Consider the following 26972-nt stretch of genomic DNA (forward strand, 5'->3'; position numbering starts at 1 on the left):
TGATCATCAGAACTTTAGTTACTTTTCTTACAACTCATAAAAGTAAATAAGATTACCTAAAATAATTGGTGGTGTTTTAACTTCAGACCCCACGCTGTCAGACAGTTTTAAAAATACCTAGAGATAACAATGGGTACCTTCCTAATATTTAACATTTACCCACCAGAAAAACTGTTTAAGTCCCAGTTTACGGCACAGGTTATTACACTTTATGACAGCAACTAAAGCAATAACGTAAGCCTACATCAAGCAACCATTCTGAATATCTGCCAAGGGTAAAAGTGTAAGTAATTCGGAACCAGATCATCAATACTCTATCCACATTCAGCTCTTTTTTTTTTTTTTTTTGGGCCTTGTAAATAAAAGAACACACACTTTGCCATGATAAAGATAAAAGAGGTTAACACTACTTTGGACAGACTTTCTGCAGGAAGAAAAACTATCCTAGATAGCCTACCTCTCAATCCAGCAACCATTTCTATGAAAGCTCTGGAAGGTGTGCCTAAGTAATAAGGAATTCAAAATGGGGAAAAGCATCAGTAGAAACCCTATTAAAAATACTTCTTACTTGCTCCTAAACACACACCATACTAACAAGAAAGAAAAAAGAAAGAAGACGGGTGTTACATTGCATTGATAGGCACTTATTCTGTGCTCCATAACCATCTTTACATTACAGGTGCTATTTTTTAAAAAGCAATTACTCATAATTAGTTTCCAGGCAAAACAGAGAAATGTGACAAAATGTCTGTCATGTTATTTCAGCGAGAAGCTTGTTTTCTGCCTGAACGATCATGCATACAGAAAGCCTCTACCTATGTGCATCGTTACAAGCAACAGGAAACACAGAAAAGGAACAAAGCTTAGCCAAAAGAACAGACTGAGTTTATCACCTTAGAAAGCATGCACATGTAGTAAAAGACAAGTAAAAGCAGCTCAGTCCTAAGTAATTTACTTTCCAGGTATGAGTACCACTCATTTGCTAGCTCTTACTAATACTCTCCACATTCAAGCTTCCTTATAAACATTAATTCACTCCGTAAGGTAAATAAGAATCATGCTCATTTTTACCCAAAGCTAAGAAGCAACCCAATGGCAAAACCAGACCAAAACCCCACAAAATAAACTTTCAGGAGTTTTAAGATCTTAGCCCTTGCTCACTCCACTGCTAATAAATAAATGACAAAACTACTATATATATCCACATAGAGTATCAGGGAAAGGAACAAAAAAAATTCCCAAACACGTGTTCTATTTTTGACATGTTTTCACAAGCTTAATGTAGCCCTGTGACAGAGAAAAAGCAAATTACAAGTTTTTCTAGTTATATTATTTTAAATTAGAGCAATCTTTCTGTCCCAAACACATCAAATACTACCAAGTGGCAGAGCACAGCCTCAGGAAACAATTATAATGGATTATTACTGCAAATGCATACCCTAGAGATCCCTTAGCATTTAACTGATTTTAGGACATTTCTAGATGTTTTCTTCTAAACCGTTCTGATATGGCTGTCCCATGTGTTATGCAATAGAAGTGCAGAACATGTACCAATCAATAGTATTTTATTTGGCATGTGCCATGATAACATGCAATATATATTTGAAATTTTACCAATTTTGTATTCCGTGTGAAACATTTGCTACAGATACAGTAAGCAAGTGGTATTTAAAACCATAATGAAAGGTAGAAAAAAAAAGTAATTAAAAGCAAAGAGGTCTTTTATAATAACCAACCTAAGCACCGACAACGCTGCTTTCCTGTTAGAAGTTCTTTCGCATTCTCAAGTTTAGGGAAGTGAGAATCAATTGGTTTTTGAGAAAAAAGACCATATCCATCCCCATTTTTCAGAAGAATGCAAAGACTACAAGGGATAACATACTAAGAACTTGTCTACAAAGGCCAGGTTGTTATGAATTGTTGAAGGATATCATTTGGGAAAGCATTTTATTTTAAATATTTTAAAACAGCTGAAGAGAATAAGAGTAACGGAAAGATCATCTCCTCCCTTTGCATAGCACATTATGATGCAAAGAGGAATAAAACTCATATTGGAGTCTGAGACCGTGGTGTTCAAATCATTTCAAATTGGTCTTATCTTTTCCCATCTCTCAGTACTGAACTGCACCAAAAGAGCCTGTTAAGACAGTTACACTGATCCATGCTCTGTGCAGCATTTTGGGATGTATACACCATCTAAAGGGAAAGATTTAAAATGAGAAAGTTCCTTTTTCACTATTTGGCTCAGATATTGATTGGCAAGTGTCCTTATATTAAGGGCTTGTCTACACTGGCACCTTACAGCGCTGCAACTTTCACACTCAGGGGTGTGAAAAAACACCCGCCGAGCACTGCAAGTTTCAGTGCTGTAAAGTGCCAATGTAAACAGTGCACCAGAGCTGGTAGCTCTTCCCCTTGTAGAGGTGGGTTTTGCCCCAGCGCTGATGCCGCGACTACACAGCCACGTTAATGTTGCTAGTGAAGACATGCCCTTATTCTCTCAAATGGAAGGGAACAATGAACAGCTCGTGAAGTGCAAAATAAACACTCATTTACATACAGAAATTTCAAGTACACCTAACTTTACCCAATACATGTACTTGAAACAATGTCTTAAACAAGCAGTAGTAAAACTGACAAGTACCCATTGTCAATTTATAGGTGTTATTGTACTAGATTGGCTTGTAAAAGCCCTCTTACTTCATAGAAGATGAGGATCTAAGAATTTCAACTAGATAAACTAAAACTAAGAAGATTCTGTTAACTGAGCAGAACTATACAATTTGTACACTATAAAACACTCAACTTCATATACCATAAATCAATTTTGGCTACCCGACAACACGATCAGATATCCTGGTCATCTTTAGAGAAATTCATTTCCACTTTTCATTTAAGAGCAGTGTAAAATCAATTACGTTTCCAGCAGGTTCAATGGTACTGTGAATTTTGCTTTCATTACACGCCCTTGGGAGATGGCATTTAGAGAGAGCAATATTGATGAAGGTTAAAAGCCTTATTTTAATACAAAAAAAAGTTGTATTTATTGGTAGATTAAAAACCTGATTATTTCTTTGGATCTTTATTAGTGCCATAGAAATCTTTTAAGCTATTTGTCTATAAAAAAATGAAATGTTTTTATCCTAAAAGCTGCAGTCTTTAAAAGGGTGTTAAAATTTATAAGCTACATACATATCCTACATTTAGATTCCTCACTTGTGTTTTATGCAGATAATATGGGGTCAAAAGTCATTTATAAAAAGGTTTTGAGGTACCACAGTGACTTGCTGCTTGAAATACTTCAATGGAACATCCATGTTCAAAAGTCAGCATTCCTGATACTTTTAAGCAAGGACATAGTTGTTATAATCAGTTGTGACTGCAGCACAACATTCTGTCTCAGCAAGAGGATCATCTGCTCAAAAATGAACTTTAAGCTCAGATGCTTTTTCAGAAAGGTATACATACATTACCCAAGAGCTCATCTCAGACAACAATAGAGTGTTCATTGGGTCTAGTTTCCTTTTCACAAATTTAAAAAAAAAAAAAAAAAAGCAGTCATGAACGGTTTTAACAGACCAAATAAAATCCCTTGAAATCTAGAGAATCCACAATACATTTCACAAACATCTATCCTATTCAGCTATTTAAGTATTTGGAATATCAGGTTGTTTGCACAATATTTTGATAGCCTAAACCATACAAAAGTACTTTAATATGCCCAAGTAATGCACGTGGCTCTTTATTCGTGGTATAAAAACATAATGTAACTTGGTAGGTGGCATGGTGTGTGCTTCATTACTGAACACAAGAGGAAGTAATCTCTATATCCAAACTAGACTTTGGGGCAGACTTGATTTATAGATCTAGGGTTCTAAGAGTTGCAGCAAATGGAAGGAAACAATTTGTGTGAACAAGTCCATTGTTTGAACCCCTTCTTAGTAACATATCAGGCGAGCTGAATATAAACAAAGCTGGTTATCAGTAGAAATGGCAGATTAAGTCTCATTTGTCAAGGAAATATTTTATTTTTAAGTCTTTCAGCTACTGAATGAAACAATTATGAGACTGGTTGCTGAACAACTGCCCTGTCACCAAAATTAAACAATTCACAGCTCTGACTTTACACATTTCTCTTCCCCTCACACTTACTTATGTGTGAAAAAAATTTTACAAACACCTTTCATTACAAACACTGCTGGCCTAATATCATGGCAACCAAGCTTCTGGATTAATAGGACCTGAACAAGACTCATGCCAGAACATATCAACAAAAGATGACACGTGTTTGTATATAATGATATGAGATAAACCCTCCATTTCTCCATCTGAACTGTTAGATAAAGAATGAAATGGACAAGAGTTGCATAATAGATTACACTGAAGTAGCAGAAGAACTATCCTCTTCCTGATAAATTAGTCTACTTACTAGTTTTAAAAATGCAAGAGACAGAAACATAAGGATTCCTGAACACCATGTCCAAACTGAAACAATGAACGTATTTGTCAGTAAAGTGGCGGCTTATAATGACCCGGTTACATAATATAAACAAGCTCCCCACTAGAATTATCTACACAACTGGAAGTTTGGTTAGAATCTCCACAGTCATGTCTGTTACAAGGTGTGTACTATAGAAGCCATTTGCTGTTCACAACAACTTTATTGGTTCCACGACTTTATTAACAACCACTTGTGGCCCATATTTAATTATATACATACATTTGCATATATACTGATCTATAACACATGAACCCTTTATAACATTTCTTCCTATGATGGAAACTAAATCATTTGATTAACAAGATCTTTGAAACTAGGAGGCAACTATCTTGTTCTTCCACTGCACCTGATTTTGTTTAGAGTCCCTTCCTTCTGTTGATGTTTGCCCTCTGTGCAGATATATTTTCTGGCATCACTTTGCCAACTCACAAGGGTCCCTAGTGAGCTAACTCATTTCATATTCACTGGTAGTTTACACTGTAGCCCGTCTATGCACCGATGTCACAGGATTCATTACAGTCTTTTCCTAAGGACAAATAATTCCCGGCTTGTTTCTAGGAAGTGATGATTACGGTAGTACAGTTGTCCATGTAATTCTACCTCATATATGAAGTTTGAATGGTCATTGAAGGTTTGTCTGCACATACAGAGCTGCAGCTGTGCCACTGTAGTAGCGTCTTCACAAAAGCACTAAGTCAGAGGGAGAGTTTCTCCCATCAGCATAGTTAATCACAGGAAAAGCTCTCCCTTCAACATAATGCTGCCCACATGGTGTGAAAAATCCACACCTCTGAGCAACGTAGTTATACCGTAGGTCTGTAGTGTCGAACTGGCCTGAGAACAAGTTACTTTCCCATGCTGAACCAGTTTCATTTCAAGTAATGCACGATGAACTTTCATGGGATGGTTAAAAGGAAGTCTGCATTGCCACTGCTTGTGCCATACTTGTTCTGTAAAAAATCAAATTTCCCCTTCACAACTAAGAATTCAGCTTTTTTCACAAACACTATATAACCCAATAAATTTAAAAAATAACCTACTTACAGACTACTAAATTGGAAGCTAGGTAGTTTTTAGAAAAATGGTTTTAACTTTCAGCCAGCTGGATTTCCATATAAACCTTGGTGACAATTGATTTCATATTACCATTAAAGTCACTTGCTTCTCTGTTCAGACATCCAAAGTAAGGAAATTTTTTTTTTTGGTAAAAATATAGATATTATAAATAGAAAAATAGCTTGATCTTAAAAAACAAACAAAAAAAACCCACCAAGCTTTAATATCCACAGCTGAATGATTTAACAACAAAAGCTATGAAGTACTTCAAATACTGCTTTCCAATTTAATACTTGTTCCTTTTATTTCCATAGTCCCACATCAGTTGAAACAGATTTTTTTTTAAATGAAGCTTACCAACGAATATAAATTTGTCATTCTAATCAGTATATTCTTATATGATATACATGTCTAAACACTTTAACTAGGTAAACTATGGTACATGCCTATATAAGCAGACAACTCGCAGTTAACAACTATTCACATGAGGAAGTTACCAAAACAAGGACACAAAGCGACGCCTGTGTGGGCAGTTTTAGCAGATAGACACCAAGGACTATATGGTCATTTCAAATGAACTACACTCATCACTAAAGGCACTCTCTCCAAAAAAGTATGGTGAAAATTTACACAACTGCAGCCCATACTATACCTGTTCTGTGAAAAAATGGAAGACATTCTTTCTCCAGGTCTATCAAGACAGAACTTTTCAAAAGCCCTACAACACATTAAAATAAAAAGACACTTAAGAAGCTGCATGAACCCTTCCAAAGTTTAGCTGTTCGTGTGAAAGAGCCTAAATACAGGACAAGATGCTAAATACTATCTATGAGAAAATGAATTGGACACAAAGACAGTCCTAGTTTCACCAGAAAGGAGAAATTTTACAAACTTCCATGAATGTTTTTCTTTTAAAAAAAAAAAAGAGGAAATATATACAGAAGATACCATTGTGTTAAAGCTGTGACAAGCTTACAAAAGCCCCAGAATTTAGAGGGAAGACTGACAATAGTAATTCACTAATGTACTTCTTACCCTTGCACTGTGAGTTAATGGCAAAATATTCTGGAGTTGTCAGTTTGTGACATCCACTGACCCAGAATTCAGAGACACTACCTCATAATTGGTGGATCAGTGTCAACTAGTCTGACAAAGATCCTCTATGTCAAGGATGACAGTCATTGGCAGGCTCAACCTTGGTAGTAGGTCAGTAGGGATACAGACTTGGCAGACACTACTCTACACCTTGCCAATCTGCACTGGACAAGCATACTGAAGTGCCAGCCAAACTCTTTTGCATGCATCCAGGAACATTGCTAAAGAGATTTCCATCAGAGAACAGCAAAAGAATTTACAAGGCCAAAGATGTGAGAGATAATGTATTAAATATTAAAATTAAATAGGATAACTCATTTAAAATTACTTTCAGTGTGAGCCATGAAATGCACAGACATTCCATGTCATAAGGATAAATACCATTAATTTGCATGAGCTTGTTCCCTTGCTGCAGAAGCATCAGTTTGTTGATGTAATATTTTATATGCAATAGAAGATCAGTTTTTAAAGTCTTTTACAGTGTTCTTTGTAACAGCTATACTGATTTGTTAGATGAGATTTTCATTTATTTGCATTTTAAATATCAGATCACCCATGCTCCTCCCACTCCACCTTTCAAGAATGGAAAAGAGTAAAGGTCTTTGGAGAACACTATATAATTGTCACAAAGAATGTCTCCATGCAATGGTTTAACTCTATTTTAAAAGCAAAGAACAGATAGGCACTTTCACTTAACACCTCCCTAAACAGCAGAATCTAAAAACGGACCAGTTACAAAGAACTGCTTCTTGATATTAAAGATTTACCGTAATCCTCTGTAAAGACTGTTCAAGCAACTCTTGAAATGCATATTATGCATTTAATAAACCATTATTAGCATTCTGCATTGAGAGAGATGAGAACAATACTAGGCATTAAGATAAGTACTCTATTAATATGAAAATTATAAAGCAGGTCATCAAAACAAGTATTTAAAGTCTGACTTCACAGCAAAAATAAGGCAACAAAGAAAAATATGGTCCGTAGGCTTGGCTCCTTCAAGTTCAGCCATAGGTTAAAATTCAGGAGGGCAAGGAAGCTATTCAACACTGTAGTGTGTAGTCTTCAAATGTACTAACTTCAGTATCTAAAAATATCAGAGAAACAATTCAATCCAAGTCCCACTGATGTCAATATCCCATCCCTCCTTTGCATTCCTCATAGTTCTAAAACTCCTCTGAGAAGAGAGTAACTTCTTATACTTTCCTTCTCCTTCCCCCATTCATTTTTCAATCATATTTTTCTGTCTTGTGTCTCCTCTGCTTTCATTGAAAAAGTTTTCTTTCAAAATGTCCTCATCCCTCTATAATATATCCTTCATATCTGGCAGAAAATATGCTGGTTTCACTAAGTTAGGTAAACCATTGGGCAGATGTTTTTTGAAAAATAAATGTCTTGAGGCGATTAACAGTAATTTCAAGACTTAAGTCAGCAAAGTTTGATTCAAGTGAAGTAAACACAGAACCACTACTATCTTCTTGTGGGGATCAACTTATGAAATCAAGCAGCACATTTGATTCAACCATGTAAAGTTTATTTTAATCTAAGACCTACGTTTCAATGTTTTCAAAAGTTATACTAACTAAAACTCCTTTAGTGAAGTTACTAGCTTTTCCATCACCTTGCATCACCATTGTTTGCTGATTAGTGAGAAACATTGCAGCTTTTGAAAAATATGGCAGCAAAATGTAGATAGAGGAAACAGGGATGTGTGTGTGTGGGGCGGGGGGGGAATGAGGATGAACACAATCAAAAACAGGATTCAGAATCTGACAAAGCTATGGTACTCATGAACAGCAGGCTTCCTAAGCATTACTGCAGCTGGGAAAAGTGTGCATGGAATAATTCTTACTTTTTCATTATTTGTATTTATTTATGTTAAAAGCAGGGCTTTGGAGCTGTGCTCTGGCTCCGCTCCAGCTCCAGGCAAAAACCTGCAGCTCCACTGCTCAAGAGCTGCTCCGCGTTCCAGCTCCACTCCAAAGCCTTGGTTAAAAGGCCACCACAGTAGCTGAATATTTGGGGTTTAAAGTAAGTGGCTCTATTACAGTGAGAGGAGAGCAGCATGACATGGTATCTACAACTGAATATTGCAGCTATAAACAAGACGACATGGAAATATAGCACAATAATACAAACTTTGAAAGTTATTTCATGGATTTCTCATTATATTGAATCTGATCTTCAAGTTATTCATTAGGTACAATCTTTACAATTTCATAGAGCCTTCCATTAAAGAACCACAATGCACTATACAAATATTGGTGAATTATGTCTCTGAAAGGCATGGAAGTACTACCCCACTTTACAGAAGAGGAAAATCAAACATAAAGAGGTTAAATAGTTTGCCCAAGTTCACATAGGAAGTCACAGAAATGGAAAAAACCCACAGGTCACTTGACTTCCAGTCTTGTGTTTTAACCACAAGACCATGCTTCCTCTATTACGTCCCCCGAATCAGATCCACAAGCCATGGGAACACAGAAATTGCCTTAACGGATCAGAGAAGCAGTCCATCTAATCCAGGGCGGCCAACCTGAGCCTGAAAAGGAGCCAGAATTTACCAATGAACATTGTCAAAGAGCTACAGTAATAGGTCAGCAGCCACCCATCCGCTACCCTCTTCAACCTCCAGTGCCTCCCACCCACTGGCAGCCCTGCCAATCAGCATCTCCCCATGCCTCCTGCCCACCACAATCAGCTGTTTTGCAGTGTGCAAGAGGCTCTGGTGGGGAGGGGAGAGGAACAAGGGCATAGCAGGTTCAGGAGAAAGGGCAGGGGTCTTGGGGAATGGGGTGGAGTGGTGGCAGGACCTGGGGCAGAGCAGAGGGTTGAACAGAGAGCACCTCACAGGACATTTGAAAGTCAGCATGTGTAGCTCCATCCTCAGAGTCAGCACCTATACAAGGAATCGCATACTAACCTTTGAAGAGCCGCATGTGGCTCAGGAGCCCCAGGTTGGCCACCCTGATATAATAGAATACCCTGTATCAAGCCAAGAAATCCCATAGTACAGTGGTTCTCAACCTTTTTTTTATTTGCAGACCCCTAAAAATTTTCCATTGAAGGTGTGGATCCCTTTGGAAATCTATTGTCTGTATATATAGTAGAATTCTGTTCAGAGAGTTTTCAATCTAAAGTCTTTCATGGACCCTTTATATCAGAGGCCCCCAAACTGTTGGGCATGGGGGCATGTTCACAGGGCAGCATGGTTGAGGCCAGGGCAGCATGGTTGAGGCCTGGGCCATCCCCACAGGAGGTGGGGGCAGAGAAGGAGGAGTGCCCCTGCCGGGGCTCCGCTCCTGGCCTCGGAACCCTTACCCCTGTCCATGCCCCCCAGGGCTGGTGCAAGGAAGTTTTGTGCCCTAGGCAAAACTTCTACCTTGTGCCCGCCTCCTCCCCAGCCCTGCGGCAGCTCCCCCCCACGCGGCAGCTCCCCCCCTAAGGGAGCCATGCAGCACCTCCCCACCCCAGCTCACCTCTGCTCCACCTCCTCTCTGAGCATGCTGCCCCCGCTCTAATTCTCTTCCCCTCCCAGGCTTGCGGTGCCAAACAGCAGGGAGAATTAGAGCGGGGGCAGCATGCTCGGAGAGGAGGAGGAGCAGAGGTGAGCTGGGGTGAGGAGCCCTGTGGCAGCTCCCCCCCCGAGGCACCCCCACAGCAGCTCCCACCCCCTAGCCCAGCAAGCCATGTAGCGCCTCCCCACCCCAGCTCACCTCTGTTTCGCGTCCTCCCCGAGCACGCCGCCCCTACTCTAATTCTCCTCCCAGGCTTGCAGTGCCAAACAGCTGATTGGCGCTGCAAGCCTGGGAGGCAGGAGAAGTGGAGCAGTGACCGCGCACTCAGGGAGGAACCACTGTAAAAAAAAAAAAAAAAAAAATGAAAAAAAAATGGGGGCACTGCTTTTTGGTGCCCCCAAACCTTGGCGCCCAAGGCAACCGCCTAGTTCGCCTTAATGGTAGCACCGGCCCTGATGCCCCCATCCCACCCCACCTGTGGTCCTGCTTCCAGCCCAGGGAGAGGGATTGCACATAGAAGGGAGGACACAACCCTGAAAATTTTGGGGATCACCACTGCCTTAGACATAGTCCGTGGACACCACAGGTTGAGAACCACTGCCATAGTGAATAATTACAGAATCCTTACAATTACGGAATAACCACCTGTCCACAAATGTTCCATTCAGTGGCTGATGTATGCCACAAACCATGAGGGTTTACAGCCTTGTTTACATTACAGGTAATGTAACTATGATTGTTCTTATTAGTTCCTCATCTTATTAAAATCCTGTTAAATCCTAACCTTTAATAATTTGAGGGAAGGAGTTCCACAGATATGAACACACAAAACTTATTTCCAGTGATCAGCGTTATGTCAGCTTATCTGCAATTTCACTAAATGTCCCGCCCCCTTATATTTGTATTACAAGAAAGTATAAACAGGAGCAACTGATCAGTACTTTACTCACCTCTCATATCCTATCTGAAGCCTCCTCACTAAACTAAACAGTCCCACTCTTTCCACTCCCCTCACAGGGAAGTATCTGTCATCTTTCTTGGACATAAGCTTTCATGGGTAAAACACTCATTTCTTCAGATGCATCAGAAGAAGCGGGGTTTTTTACTCACAAAAGCTTATGCCCAAATTAATTAGTCTGTAAAGTGCCACCGGACTCCGTGTTGTTTTTATGGATACTGACTAACCCGGCTCCATCCCCTTCTGTTTCTGCCCCCCACCCCGCCCCAGGTGTGTGGAGTCACTCTGCAGCTCCTCAGCCACTGCTCAGCCTTGACCCAACCTGCCGAGCAGGGACACTCCCTCTCCACACAGGCTGCCAGAGAAAATATACGGCAGGGTGACCAGATGTCCCAATTGCATAGGGACAGTCCCAATATCTGGGGCTTTTTCCCATATAGGTGCCAAGGCTCGCCCCCCCCCCATGTTTCACACTTGCTACTCGGTCACCCCAATATACAGGACTAACGGGACTTTCCCTTAAACTCTCCACGAGGAGGCCACAACTCCCCCCTCCCTCAACGTCCACCGACCCCCGGCCGAGCCCAGGCGCGCTCCCCTCCGCCTCACCCCCCTTCTCCCTCTCCACGGGACACGCCAGCCCAGCCCGCTCCGGGGGGGGGCCCGGCCCTAGAGCCCCCAATGGGGTCAGGGACCCGCTGCACAAGCCCCGGCCCCGGGGGACACCCCGCCCCCGCGAACAGGCCGCCGCTCGCACTTACCGGACGCTCAGAGACCGGCCCTTGAGCCTGGGCCGCAGCCTCGCTCTCGGCAGAACTTTATTCAGACCGCGCCTGGCGGCGGGACCCACACGGCGCCTCCGCTCGGGCAGAGCCGGGCCCAGAGCCCCGGATGTGAATCTGGGCCGGGGCGAGGGAGGACAGAGCGAGCGAGCGAGCGAGCGCGCGCAGGCAGATTCCTCCGGCACTGCGCAGGCGCCGGCTGGGCACGGAGGGCTCTGAGCCAATCCCAGCTACAGGGGAGAGGGGCTGGGGGAGGAAGTGGGGGTTGGGGGCTGTGGGAGGAGGTGGGGATGGGGGAGAGTTGAAGAGGATCTAGGACCAGGGTGGAGAGCAGGGTGGGGGACAGAAGGGGGCTGGGGGAGGAGGTGGGGATGTAGGGAGTGTTGGAGAGGAGCTGGGTTCAGGGTGGAGAGCAGGGTGGGGGCTGGGGGGCAGAAGGAGGATGGGGGAGTGTTAGGAGCTAGGAGCAGGGTGGGGGACAGGCGGGCTGTGAGAGGAGGTGGGGATGGGGCAGTGTTGGAGAGGAGCTAGGGCCAAGGTGGAGAGCAGGGTGGGGGTTGGGGGGCTGTGGGTCAAGGTGGGGATGTGGGAAGTGTGGGAGGAGCTAGGCTCAGGGTGGGGGTTCAGGGGACGTGGGAGGAGGTGGGGATGGGGCAGTGTTGGAGAGGAGCTGGGTTCAGGGTGGAGATGAGGGAGGTTAGGGGGCAGGGAGGCTGTGGGAGGAGGTGGGGATGGGGGAGAGTTGAAGAGGATCTAGGGTCAGGGTGGAGAGCAGGTTGGAGGACGGAGGGGGTCTATGGGAGGAGGTGGGGATGGGGCAGTGTTGGAGAGGAGCTAGGGGCAGGGTGGAGAGCAGGGAGGTTGGGGTAAGGGGGTCTGTGGGAGGAGGTGGGGATCGAGGAAAGTTGAAGAGGATCTAGAGTCAGGGTGGAGCTTGGGGAGCTGTGGGAGGAGGTGGGGATGGGGGAGTGTTGGAGAGGAGCTAGGGCCAAGGTGGAGAGCAGGGTGGGGGTTGGGGGGCTGTGGGTCGAGGTGGGGATGTGGGAAGTGTGGGAGGAGCTAGGCTCAGGGTGGGGGTTCAGGGGACGTGGGAGGAGGTGGGGATGGGGCAGTGTTGGAGAGGAGCTGGGTTCAGGGTGGAGGTGAGGGAGGTTAGGGGGCAGGGAGGCTGTGGGAGGAGGTGGGGATGGGGGAGAGTTGAAGAGGATCTAGGACCAGGGTGGAGAGCAGGGTGGGGGACAGAAGGGGGCTGTGGGAGGAGGTGGGGATGTAGGGAGTGTTGGAGAGGAGCTAGGGTCAGGGTGGAGAGCAGGGTGTTGGTTGGGAGGAAGTGAGGATGCGGGAAGTGTTGAAGAGGAGTTGGGGTCAGTGCAGAGAGCAGTGAGGGTGACAAATGGGGAGCTGAAGGGGGATGGGGAAGGGCAAAAGTCTTTATATTATGGCAGGGTGGATATTTTCCACCAAAACTTCTTTTTTTCAACAGAAAATTGGATTTTTGACAAAACAGGGGAGGGGGGCATGAAAACAGAACATTTCAATTTCAAGATGCTGCACTGGTGTCCCAGGGGTGATGTCGTTCAGCTGCCTCATTCCCTTCTCAATGGGATGTTTTCCCCAGCTTGGCTACAAGATGCATCCTGTGGGGCCAGGGACTCCCGTGAAGCAGCACTGTGGCTCAGCAAGAGGGGAGCCCATAGCACATGCTGGGAGATATAGTGTGATCATGGAGCATGCAGCAACCAAACTACAACTTTCAGGAGGCATGGTGGTTGTATTTCCAAAATGAAGTTTGGCCATAAAATTATCTATTTCAATTATTTGCCAGGGTTGGGGGAAGACACCTTTTCCACTTACTCTACTTTAAACTCTCCTACCTCAGCCTCTCAGTGTTTCATCCTTCCCCCCTATTCAGACACCCAGTCTCAGGCTGTGAATCTGGTGGAGCCCACAGCATGCTGGGTGCTTTCCCCTTCCAAGCCCAAAAGCAGGGACTATATTTACCCCAAAGAGCTTGGAAAATCCTGGTTCTGAGAGTTTGCACTGGCTCCCATCATGGATGAAACACTACTCAGTGCAAATGGGTAGCCAGCAGGGCTTGACCATAACTTCTCTGCCCAGCTTGCTCAGGAGTTTGTGTTGTGTTTTTTTGGTGGCAAGCTCAGTATTGTAAAACTGCGGTGGATGATGGACTTCTCTTAAATTACCGAATGCCCTACCTGCAATCTAATAAGGAGCTACTAAGAAATGTTTGGTAGCTTTTTAAAAAAAGGATATTGCCAAGCAATAAAGCTATAAAGAATCATACATTATGTAATTATTGTACCACATACAAAACTGTGGGATGGTGTCCCATAAAATTAAATTGTGTCCTGTACTTTTCTTGTTCTTATTTCCTTGAAATGTAAGTGGACGGACACCTTTCTTGAAGAACTACAGCAACGCAATAGCTGCTAGAGTATTGCAAGGAAACACAAGAAGGTAGACATTCATAGAACAGTACTATATATTCATTAGAAAATAGAGTTAAAGAGACAGGAAAATATGAGCATTACAGTATGTACCAGTAAGCCCAAAAGACCCACACATTTTATTTGTGTAAATTAGAAATTGAACTAAATCAAAAGCACAACCAAACTAAATTTTATGTCATTCTACTGCCTCTGCAGTGTGCCAAACTTATGCTTTAGATTCAAACACCTGAACTTTGGAAAAATTTGGATCCAGATCCAAATTCTGTGGCTCAGGATTATGTCTAGTGTAAACAGAAGACTTCAGCAGAATTATTTCCCCCAGCATGTTGTGACTAGACAGACACAGGCTATGTCTACACTGCAAATAAACACCCAATGCTAGTGCATGTTAGCTGACTTGGGCTTGTGGGGCTCAGCCTGTGGGGCTATAAAATTGCAATGCCAATGTTTGGGCTCTGTCTGGAGCTATGGCTCTGGGTCCCTCCCCCAGTGCACAGTCCCTAGACCACAATTTTACAGCTCTGCAGCACAAGCCTCAGGAGCAAATCAGCTGACGTGGGCCAACCAGGGGTGTTTAACTGCAGTGTAGACACACCCACGGAGGACTCAAGTAATTCCCCAGGCATATATTTCTATTATGATTTAGTAAGTGTGGAGAAAAAAGCTAGAGGTAGTTTAGCCAGTGAACACAGTCAACCACCTTTTGATACAACATCTCTGCACCAATGACAGAGCTGGAAAAATAATATGCTAATATTTATTTTTGCAGAAATTAAACTATAAAATACAAAATACTTACTATGGAGGTACTTTATCATCGCTAGAAGTATGAATTAAAAAAAATAAAATGTCTTATTTTTGCAGAATAGCTCTTTGAATGGAGCTGCATCATCACCTTTGTAGCCATTAGGATAACAATTGTTCTGTCTTGGCCAACCCCTCTGAAAATGGAACAACAACAGCAAAAAAGCTGGGCCTTTTCCAACCCTTTTGTTTAGCTTAATTAATAAAGCGAATAACAAATAGGCAGCAGGCATTTTAGGTGCTGTTCATGTGCCAGCCATGACTCCATGAAACAAAATGTACTCGTATTGGAGAGTCACTTAACACAGTCTTACACAGCCTGCTGAAAGATACAATAGAATTACTATGTGTATGTTGTACAAAAACGCCAGAGCCCTGTTACTAATGGAGAACGTTAAAGCACTCTAAGTTGGGGAATGAGGGGCAGAGACAAAACATAAAGAAGTATGCAATTCTTAATTTAAACCTACAGAGAAGGTTGCCTTGAGCACAGTGCCTGAACCACATAGCATCTCTGAAGGCAAAGTCTTATTTCAAAGAGTATCCTCAATATTTTGGAGCAAGCCAATGGTGAATATATTCCAGCAGGTGAGAGGAAAGTTTCTCTCCTTGTTTTGCAGTAGAGGCAAGAATTATTCAATGAGAAAAATGTCCAAAGACCAAATGATAGGAACCTGGACTACCTCCTTCCAGTCAACAGGGAGATAGAAATGACATTTTATAAACATTAATTCAAGTTTTGTATATTCTTTAGGCCCTTACAAAAGCACTGCCACAAAAAATAGTAGGCCACCTCAGACATAGTATGTATCAATTTAGATCAGATGGGCTGATCTGTAGAGCAGTACTTACTACGTTTTCTTCTCACCTATGTCTCAGAACTTCCATCATGAATAATATAACTAGGTTAATATAAAACGTGCAACAAGTGGGCTCAAGTCACCCTGAATGTATTGTTGACAGAAACCGTTTGAATTCCAAAAAGAAGTGGATCTATTATTTTTCATACTTACGGGCCCAGACTTTTAGAAATGCAGGCATGCAATTGTAGTAATTTGCATGGAAATCACTACTTAAACATCTAGTCATATGAACATTTAATCGGTAATTAAGAGTCCAGATTATGCAAAGGCAATTGCAAATACACAATTATAAAAAAAATTGTTCTTGCTTCCTAAACTCAGGCAAATGTTTTCTGATGATCTCAGCTTCATTTGCTAATAAATTCCTCCAGTCTTAGTAAAGAGGACAGATTACTGTGACAGCTGTCTCTTAAAATCATCTGTCAGTCATATAATACAGTCTGCCCCCTTCACACTGGAACTAACTCGGGGACCGTCTTTTTGTTATGTTTGTACAGCGCCTAGCACAAATGGGGTCCTGGTCCATGACTAGGGCTACTAGGTGCCACAGTAATAAAAAAATATTATTAATATTTATTATTAACACAATGCCACAGGGCCTGATCCAAAGCCCATTGAAATCAATGATAAAATCAGGCCCCAAATTATTAGAAGCAACATGTACATCTCAAATTATATTATTCTGATCTTCTCTTCATATTTTGAATATGAACGTTGGATTTCTTTTTGTTTGGCTGGAAACTAGCAGTTTGATAACTAAATATGATGTTTGAATTGCAAGGAAACTGTCTACAAAAAGGTTACTGAATTATAAAAACTTGGCCTTCCTGTGATTCCTAAAATGACTGCATTGTTTACATTGAACTTTTAAATTGCTGATGGCAGGGGAAGAGGGGGAGTTCAAAAATCGGTAACGTGTTTTCATTACACATCTTCTAAACCATTTTACAACCATGTTAAGTAACAGGTTGATTCTTGCAAGGTCAGGATGGGGTATTCCTCACTTCGGCTTAGAATCAGAAGGGTGTGGAGAGGATAGGATAGCATAGGGGAGACTGGAATCTCATTTATGAGCATAAATTCAATTTAGTTGAAATCTGGTGGGAGGATATATGATAGGATTGTAAAAATCAATGGCTATATACTATTTAGGATGGATCGAGTGGACAAAAGGGGAGGGGGTGTGGCATGCTATCAAAAATGGAATTATCTGTTTCTGAGTCATCAGGGAGCACAAGATGGGGTATTAAAGTTGATGTCTGCTACAGACCACAAAATCACAAGTGGGAACTGAATGACTGCCTCCTTACATGCCTATATATACTGTGTAGGGGGGAAAAACTATGTAATCATGGGGGACTTCAATATGAGTGACATATACTGGAGGTCTCATGCTTCCAGTACTAAAACATCCTTGATTTTCTACAGGTTATAGATGACAATTTCGTGACTCAAAAAGGGTTGCAGCCAACACAAGAGACTTTTTTTATTAGGTCTTGGCCTAACTGATAAAGAAGAACTGATCACAGAACCTTAGGTACAAATGATCATGACTTGATTACATTTATACTGTGGAAGCAGAATAAAGTTCATACCGGTAATATATATACCTGGTACTTTAACAGAGCCAGTTTCATAATGCTGAAAACAATTATGAGCTAAATCAGCTGGGAGGAAGAATTTAATCAGAAAAATGTGAATGATAATTGGGAATAATTTAAGAACACCTTACTAGATGCCCCAAACGCCGCAATCAGCCACCTGAGAAAGAAGGCCATACTGGTTAAAAAAATGACCTGGTTTAGAGGGAAGGTGAAAGCAATTATATACATAAACATATGGAAGAAAGAGGAAGTTGATAGCAATGAATATAAATCAGAAGTTAGGAATTGTAGAAAATTGCTAAGGGGCACAAGAAGAACTTTATGACCAGCAGAGTTAAGGACAATATGAAGGAACTTTTTAAATATATTAGGAACAAAAAGAATCCTGACAATGGTATTGGTCCATTACTAGATGGAAGTGGTAGAATTATCAATAATAATGCAGAAAAGGTAGATGTGCTCAATAAATATTACTGATTTGTATTTGGGGGAACATAAAATTTCATCATATGCTGATGAAAACACTCTTTCCATTTCAGAGTATGGTCTGAAGGATGTTCCATCAGAACAGAAGCTATTAAAGTTAGATATTTTTAAATCAGCAGGCCCAGATAACTTGCATCCAAGAGTTTTTAAAGAGCTGTCCGAGGAGTTTGCTGGACCATTAATGTTGATTTTCAACAAGTGTTAGAGCACTGGGGAAGGTCCAGAAGACTAGAAGGAAGCTAATGTGCCAATTTTAAAAAAGGATAAATGGGATGACCTGGGTAAGGAGAGGCCTGTTAGCCTGACATCAATACCATCAAGACAATGGAGCATCTGTTTTGGGACTCTACTAATGAAGAATTAAAGGAGGGTAATCTAATTAATGCAAATTGACATGGATTTATGGAAAACAGACTCTTTCAAACTAACTTGATATTTTTTTTGGTGAGATTATAAGTTTGGTTGCTAAAGGTAATATTGATGATGGAATATACTTAAGTCTTCTATAAGGCATTTGCCTAGGTACCACACAACATTTTGATTAAAAAACTAGAATATAAAATTAACATGGCACACATTAAATGGAATTAAAATATAATTGTAAATGGGGAATCATCATCAAACAGGTGTTTCCACAGGGACTGGTTCTTGGCCCTATGCTACTTAACATTTTTATCAATGACTTGAAAGAAAACATCAAATCATCACTGATAAAGTTGTCAGATGACACAAAAATTGGGGGAGTGGTAGATAATGAAGAGGTCAGCTCATTGATTCAGAGCCATCTCTTGGTAAATTGACCGCAAGCAAGCAGTATGGGTTTTAATATGGCTAAGTGTAAATATATACATCAGGGGAAAAAGAATGTAGGCCCCGCTTACAAGATCTATTCTGGGAAGCAGTGACTCTGAAAAAGATTTGGGGGTCAAGATGTATAATCAGCTGAACAAGAGCTCCCAATGCAACACCGTGACCAAAATGCAATCCTGGGATGCCTAAATGGGAATCTCAAGTAGAGAGGTTATTTTACCTCTGTATTTGGTACTCGTGTGACAGCTGTTGGAATACTGTGTTCACTTGTGCTGCCCACAGTTTAAGGAGGGTGCTGATAAATTGGAGAGGGTTCAGAGAAGAGCCGCAAGAATGACAAAAGGAATAGAAAACGTGCTTTACAGTGACAGATTCAAGGAGCTCAATCATCTGTTTAGCTTAACAAAGAGACGGTTAAGAGGTGACTTGATTGCAGTCTACAAATATCTACATTGGGAACAAATATTGAATAATAGGCCTTAAACCTAGCAAAGAAAGGTATCATCAGTGGTGAGCTGGAACCGGTTGTTAAATTTAGAAGCCCATTTTGAACCGGTTGTTCCGGAACAACCGGTTCTAAAAGGGCTTTATTTAACAAAGGCTCAGGCAGCTGTCCAACCTGCCCCCAGCCCCAGCTCACGTCCCGCTCCTCCCTTGAATGCTCCACCCCCCTTCTCCTCCCCCTCCCCTGCTTCCCACGAATCAGATGTTCGCGGGAAGCCTGAAAGAAGCAGAAGGCAGGCAAGTAAGCTGGGGCGGGAGGGGAGCCTGAGGAGGGTTCCAGGGAGGCATGGCGAGGCCTGGCTCTGACCCCAGCCCCGGCCCAGCCCCGGCCCCGGCCCCGGCCAAGCGGCTCCAGGAAGCACAGTAAGGGGACAGGGAGCAGGGAGGCGGTGTTGGAAGAGGGCATGGGAGTTTGGGCGGTTGTGGGGGGGTGGATAGAGGTTGGGGCAGTCAGAGGGCAGGAAACAGGGGGATTGAATAGGGGCAGGGGTCCCAGGGGGGACAGAGGGAAGGGATGGTTGGATGCAGCAGGAGTCTCAGGGGGCCATCAGGAATGAAAGGAGGGGTTGGATGGTATGGCAGGGGGCAGTCAGGGGACAGGGAAGTGGGGTGGATGGGGCAGGAGTCCCCGGGGAGGCATGACCCCCTCATGGGATGAGGAGGAGGGAACCTGTTGTTAATATTTTGACAGCTCATCCCTGGGTATAATATGACCCAATGGCTGGAAGTTGAAGCTAGACAAATTCAGACCAGAAATAAGCCATACATTTTAACAGTGAGAGTAATTAGCCATTGGAACAATTTACCAAGGGTCATAGTGGATTCTCCACCACTGACAATTTTTAAATCAAGATTGGATGTTTTTCTAAAAGATATGCCCTAGGAATTTCTTTGGGGGAGTTCTCTGCCCTGTGTTATACAGGAGGTCAGAGTAGATCAGTGGTTCTTAGCCTTTACTGCAGCCTGCAGCCCTTTGGTTCTCAAAATATGTTCTCGCACCCCTTATCAAAAATCAAAATATGTTCTTGCATCCCTTAAATCTAAAAAACTGGTTCTCGCACCCCTTAAACCTAGATATATTTTTATTTGTATATTACAGTAATCATTAAAAATGTATAATGTTAATAAATACATAGGTTTGATGAAACAAAGTAGTTGTTCTTTCTTACGTGCCTGTGCTTAATTTGTGTTTTCGGTGATTTACCTTCTAATAAAATCTGGCATGTCTCACACCCCCAGAAAGGGCATCTTGCACCCCCAGGGGGTGCGTGCACCCCAGATTAAGAACCACTGGACTAGGTGATCCCAATGCCCCCCTTCAGGCACTGGAATCTGTGAATCTGCAAGCATACTCCCTCTCACTGCTGCCTATTTGGGGAATAGGAGCGAGGGAGGGGTTTTGTAAAAAGAGGGAGGGGAGAGGAATTCGAAACAATCCATCTCTGTTTTGGCTGAGGGGAACAGTATACCAAGATGGGCAGGGAAAACATATCACTTATATCTACAAATGTTATGATGGGGAGGAGGAACTGTCACTTTTTAGGTATCTGTGCAGAAGAATGGGACCAACTTTTGAGGAGAGCTTAAGGAGTAGGGAAGGAGCGCTGTTCCTCTTTTTATCCATTTCATCTTTTCAGGTAACCCCACGATACACTGCTTAATGAAAACAAGCAAAATACATGATGAGTAGCTACTTCCCAGCAAGAAAGTAAATACAGAGGTTTAGTGTGTCTTAGACTTTCTTTTCCCCCAAAAAACATGGAGTAAAACATTTAACCACTGATCTGTGGTGAATTAGGGGCTACTATGAGATATTATCTTATCAAGCACATGGCCCCTGAGTTCTAGAATGGTCAGTGTGGATGCTCTTGCAGCACAGAATCACAGAGTATAACAAACTCCTTTTAAAGTTAGTTGGAGCAATATGAAAAGTTCTGTTATGTCCCTGTGACCTATCCACATGTGGAGAAAAAAAAGCCAGGAAATAGTTTTCCCTGCATTACTAGACAGCATTTCCACATTACTGGTGCTATCATTGCCCCCCTGCTGATGATCTGATGTTGAATGCCAAATGACACAGCTCACTGAACAGTAAGGGAAAGGATGTCCTTGTGTGCTGATGCCACAGATGTGTGATACTAGGTATTAAAATGAGGTTGCAGATCAGTGGAGGAAAAGCTAATGTTATATTTATGAATAAAGTTAAAGCCACAAACTTTTTATTATTAATTGATTGGAAAAATGACTTGGACCAAGCACGCGATCAAACACTGATATATTAATGAAGATGTTATAAACAGGGAACATTATGGGAAGATTAATATGACTATTCTCAGTTGAGCACCAATGGTCTTCTCCGCACTGAAAAGAACACAGATGAAGTGCATGAGCTGTCGATGAGCTACCCATGTTGATACATCTGAAAGGTGGTGAAAGTGTAAGACTGAACAGAGATAGAGGTAGAAAAGTAGATTGGGAGTCGTAAGCATAAAAATACTAATCAAAACCATGGGAAGTGAAATGTGGAGAGGACCAAGGACAGAGGAGGTCACAAAAAAAGCTACCAACAAGCGGACCCTTTGTTTGAATACTGTTTCAAGTTTCTGTATTACAGCATGATCTAACTGCCATTAAAGAAAGAATCTTGCTGGAGCAAAACACTGTTAATTGGATGTGGTCCTTGAAGAGGAGAAAAACTTCCTGGAAGCGCAGACAAAATGTCTTATTTCCTTAACTGAAAATAAAACACTCTCATAGAGGAAATACCAGAGAAAGGAATTTAAAATTGCTTGATTCCTCAGAATATCTATCCAATGTTGTTCACTGCATGGATCATCCTTCATTTTACACTCCTTTTAGCTTTCATGGAGAGAACTGTGTACTCTTATTAACTCTAAATCAGCGGTTCTTTCTATACAGGAATAGGAGGGTGGTTACAAGTGCACCTGGAGTTGTTTGTGTCCACCAGGTTGTGAACCTGTGCTCCAAAGCACTGAGAACAGAAATGCTGGGTCATGAAATGGAAGTTATACAAAACTGTAATATACAAGGGAAATTAATCTCACATCACTATAAACTTCTACCCTATTATTATACTCAGGTAGCTCATTATCACATTTTTTTCTTTATTTATTTAAGATTTAAGCTCTGCTGACAGATTTTTAAGTCACTACAGATTTACTCACTTGCATACTGGGAGCAAGACAACAACCTTCATGTGGTGCTCCTGCTAAGTGTTGGTGGTTTTTTGTGCTTTGTGCAAATTCACTAATATACCAACGTCAGCAACTGGCCACTGGATGTTGCAATATCGACCTCACGGTGAAAGTAGCAACTTGCATACCTTATGGCTCCTTTAAATGCATAGTACATTGTGTGTCTGGCACAGAACCCAGTGTGTATAACTTCCAAGGTTATTGGCTACAGGGATGTTGTCAGTTTCTGAAAGGTTGTCACTCCCAAATGTCAATATACTCGCCTGAGCATGCTCAATTTTGAAAGTGTCTGACATCTGGGTGGGACACATTCCATATATGGGATGGTGGGGAGGTCTAACGTGCCGCATCATACTAATAACAGCAATCTGTTGACAAAACGCTGAGTTGGATGTCCACTTGCCGCTGTAGAGTTAGGGCTAATATCTGACAGTAGCTATGCACTGAAAGTTGTCCTTGTGGCTGCCCAGCCACAGCCACGGGAAAACTATTTTAAGCCTTAAACAGTGGAAACATAGGAAATACAGCACATTGCTCACACAATGGGCCAAATTCTCTGGGTTACACCCACCCTTCTGAAGATGCTTGGATGTAACCGAGCAGATTTACACTGCAGCAGAGATCAAAAAGTTTTCCTCTTTTTAATATGTGAAACCAACTTATTTCATTCTTTAAAACAAAGGAATATTTCCCACAAAAATATACACTTTATAGTTGTATTTATGGTGGTCTGTCATATCTGTTCCAATAAACTTAAAGCACTCCACAGTACATATGTGCAGACATGATGCTTACAGCTAAACTCTCAATCCATTTATTACACAGATACTTCTGGTTCTCAGGGAGTGCAACTGTCAAGACTACTTACATTTTATGGTGGGCTTTTATGACTAACCAATCTAGAGCAAGTAGAAAGCATATGGATATATCTATATCTTTATCTTACAAGCAAATGAGTAATGTTAAAGATAAACAGTGCTAAAAAGGACAAAACCAACCTTCTATCCATAAACATGCATACGCAATTCTTTTTAGTTATCAACCCAAATGATTCAGCAAGACAAAATATTCCAGTGCCATTACTATGATATGCCATTCATCAGTACAGTGGTACAATTAGTGATGTCAATATTCCTAGGAACCAAAAGTCTCCTCTCATCCTGATTTAATGTAGAGTATCTCCCCTGATCAGGGGTGGCTCCAGGCCCCAGCACGCCAAGCACGTGCTTGGGGCGGCAAGCTACTGGGGGAGCTCTGCCGGTCGCCGCAAGGGTGGCAGGCAGGCTGCCTTCGGCGGCTTGCCTGCGGAGGGTCCGCTGGTCTTGCAGCTTCAGTGGACCCTCAGCAGGCAAGCCGCCGAAGGCAGCCTGCCTGCCGTGCTTAGGGCGGCAAAATGCCTAGAGCTGCCCCTGCCTCTGATGTCCCTAGAGTTACACAGGTGCAAAACCAGGATAAGGATCAAGAATTAGGCCCCTTTGAGTTTAAATGTATCTTTACACAGAAAGTGACACAACTGTATTTTTTCTAACCCTTAAGCAAAGATTGTGGTTTGCTTTAATAAATTTCTCTCCAGTATTGAAATCTGCAAATATAAGTACACTAATGACTATCTCAGGAAATGAAACCGCTGAAAAAGAGCAAAAATGTTATTGGCCTTTTCTGTTTTGCACAAATATAAGCAAATACTTTTAGAATAAAAAACAAATGCTATTCCCTTTAGTATCAAATCTTGTGTAATAGTGAAAGTAAAAGTGGAGCATAACCTTTGCAACTTTTAGGCACACATTTTACAAATTATTTTCATTTTGCTTTCTTTTTCACTGGAGCTATTTTCAGCAACAAAAATAGCTTTTTATGTAGTTAAAAATAGAAGTGGGACATTTACTGAGATGAAAATGAAATGTTGCCTGACAAACAAGTGAAGAAAAACGGTGAAGGTAATAATCCAGTTTTCACAGAAAGTAGCCAAAAATTGGTCTTCTCATCATTTCTCCTGTGGTGCCCCCTTTCTCGCCCCTCCCCTTTGGAAACAGCTCTATTACGCAAGTATTTAAAAAAAGAGATACATGGGGAAAAGCAGCTTTTAAATTTAAGATGCTTTTTACAATGCTGCAAGAAATTGGGTGAAAATATTTCTCTGTTTGGAAGTACTGATGTTTAAACTCCTCTACATTTGGCATTACAGAGGGAAAGTTAAAAGTTCATAAACTTTTTTGCTTCAGATGCTTAGATGGGCCCCATGTAAGGCTGTGTCACCAAAATAGTTCACAACCCTAATTACAGTGCACACATCTTCTACAGAATGACATTTTGGGTTCTCGAGGCACTTTTAGATCATATTTAAAATATACAAACTACTTCATTTGTTGTAAGCATGTGCTGTTATGTAATATATTTTCTACATTAATTGCTTCCCATTGTAGTAAATACAGAATGATGTGTTTGGATTAGGCTAAAAGATGTTGAAGAATAAAATATTATACAATTTGTTAAACCAGCTGGTACAGAACTCCTAAAACCGATAAAACAAAATCTTTTTTAGTCGAGACTCTTTTCGTATCCGTTTTCAAAAGCTATGCGTCAGCACAAGACTCCAGCGTCTCTATATTTAGATTCCACATTATTCCAAACCCACTCTGGATGTCAGGAATTTTATACAACTACACTTTTGTTATTAAATAAATCTTTATCACTTCACACTTTAACTGGAATCCCAGAAGTTAACAGCATGACCTTGCTAACATATACTATCTCTGGGATTCCACATTCACAGGCACATATTTAGACCTCAGCTGCATTGTTGAGGTGCCTAAAAAAGAGTACAAATCACAGTTTAAACAGTAAAATCTGCAAACTTTTAGGAACTTATGCCATTGCAGAAAATCTCTCCTTCCCCTTTCTCCAAAATACAGTTCAGAATTTAACCAATTAAGGAGTAGAAGCACTGTTGTAGAAATAATAACCACATGAACAAAAGTCAGTTTTACCTTGGGAAATGTTATTGCTGTTTCTCTGCACTTATTTTTTTCTCTCTAGTTCCTTTCCAAGTGATTTCTATTTCTCTGTCCTCTTCTCTCATACTGGCGACAGAGAGGCTAGGGGTGGAGCCCTAAGCAAAGTATCCCCCTGCCTGCTGGGAGAACTGAGGTATCAGATAACACATGCTCCACAGCAAAGGAGCAGAGGCAGTTAAGCTGGGAGATCTGTGTTTATGTGTAAGAGAGAAAGAGTTCAAATTCTCACTTTAGAAACTTGTGGAAAAGTTCTCTCTCAATTTTATTTTTGTTTCCTTCTTCCATCTTGAAATAATATCCTTAATTCCAGTATAATGTAGTCATATTTTGTTCGGCGTCTTTCATACAATCCACAGAAAAATGATTAAATCATATTGTTACTAGAAATGATTGATTTTTTTCCCAATGAATGATTTGTTCAGTGTATTTTTTTTTCCTGTTTGCAAACTGTGAACCGACAATGATATTTTCAAATGTATTGACTATTTGTTTTTTGTTTCCCTGTAAATAGATACTTTTGGGCTAAATGACCCTTATTTTAGATTAAAAGGACCACAGAACAAAGAACAAAAGGTAAGTCTCTAGGAGAGAGCAAAGTATATGCTCTCTCTCTGGAAATGTATTGAACACGAAATGGCTGCCTATCCTGCTTACAACAGAGTCTTTGGCGATTTCCAGGTGCAGTGTACTTATATAGCTATATTCACGCTTTGGGTATATCTGCACTGCAGTCAGATGTGTGATGGCAACACGTAGAAACGCTGGAACTAGCTTTAATCTAGCAAACTAGTGTACCAATAGCAATGAAGGTGTGGCAGCATGGACTTCAGCAGGGGCTAGCCACCTAAGTATGTACCTAGGGTCCCAGGCCAACTTGTACAGCTGCAAACGCTTACACCGGTAAGTAAAATCATTCACGGGACTAAGTGAATGGAGGACAAGGCCTTAACAATTACAATAAGGCAGTGTTTCTCAAACTGGACTTGCCGCTTGTGTAGGGAAAGCCCCAGGCGGGCTGGGCCAGTTTATTTACCTGCCCCGTCCGCAGGTTCGGTCGATTGCAGCTCCCACGGGCTGCGGTTCACTGCTGCAGGCTAATGGGAGCTGCTGGAATCGGCAGCCAGAAAGTCCCTCGGCCCACGCCACTTCCAGCAGCTTCCATTGGCCTGGAGCAGCGAACCATGGTCAGTGGGAGCCGCGATCAGCCAGACCTGCAGATGGGGCAGGTAAACACACTGGCCCGGCCCGCCAGGGGTTTTCTCTACACAAGTGGTGACCCCAGTTTGACAAA

At 41.9% G+C, this 26972-nt stretch overlaps 1 protein-coding gene across 5 annotated transcripts in view; it reads right to left on the bottom strand.

Moving 5' to 3' along the window:
- The window catches only part of SMAD5 (SMAD family member 5), a 39746-nt gene extending 13969 nt beyond the window's left edge, over positions 1–25777 (bottom strand). For 2 of the 5 annotated variants that reach the window (XM_050962246.1, XM_050962248.1), the window contains exon 1: positions 11890–12047. The gene's annotated coding sequence lies outside the window, so the exon portion shown is untranslated. Of the gene's footprint in view, positions 1–6209; positions 6276–10368; positions 10393–11889; positions 12048–25654 lie in introns of those variants that run through there. The other 3 variants (XM_050962247.1, XM_050962249.1, XM_050962250.1) reach the window with 3 other exon arrangements.
- Positions 25778–26972: the final 1195 nt, after the last annotated feature.

Source organism: Gopherus flavomarginatus, chromosome 7, assembly GCF_025201925.1.
Source record: "Gopherus flavomarginatus isolate rGopFla2 chromosome 7, rGopFla2.mat.asm, whole genome shotgun sequence".
Classification (NCBI taxonomy): Eukaryota; Metazoa; Chordata; order Testudines; family Testudinidae; genus Gopherus; species Gopherus flavomarginatus.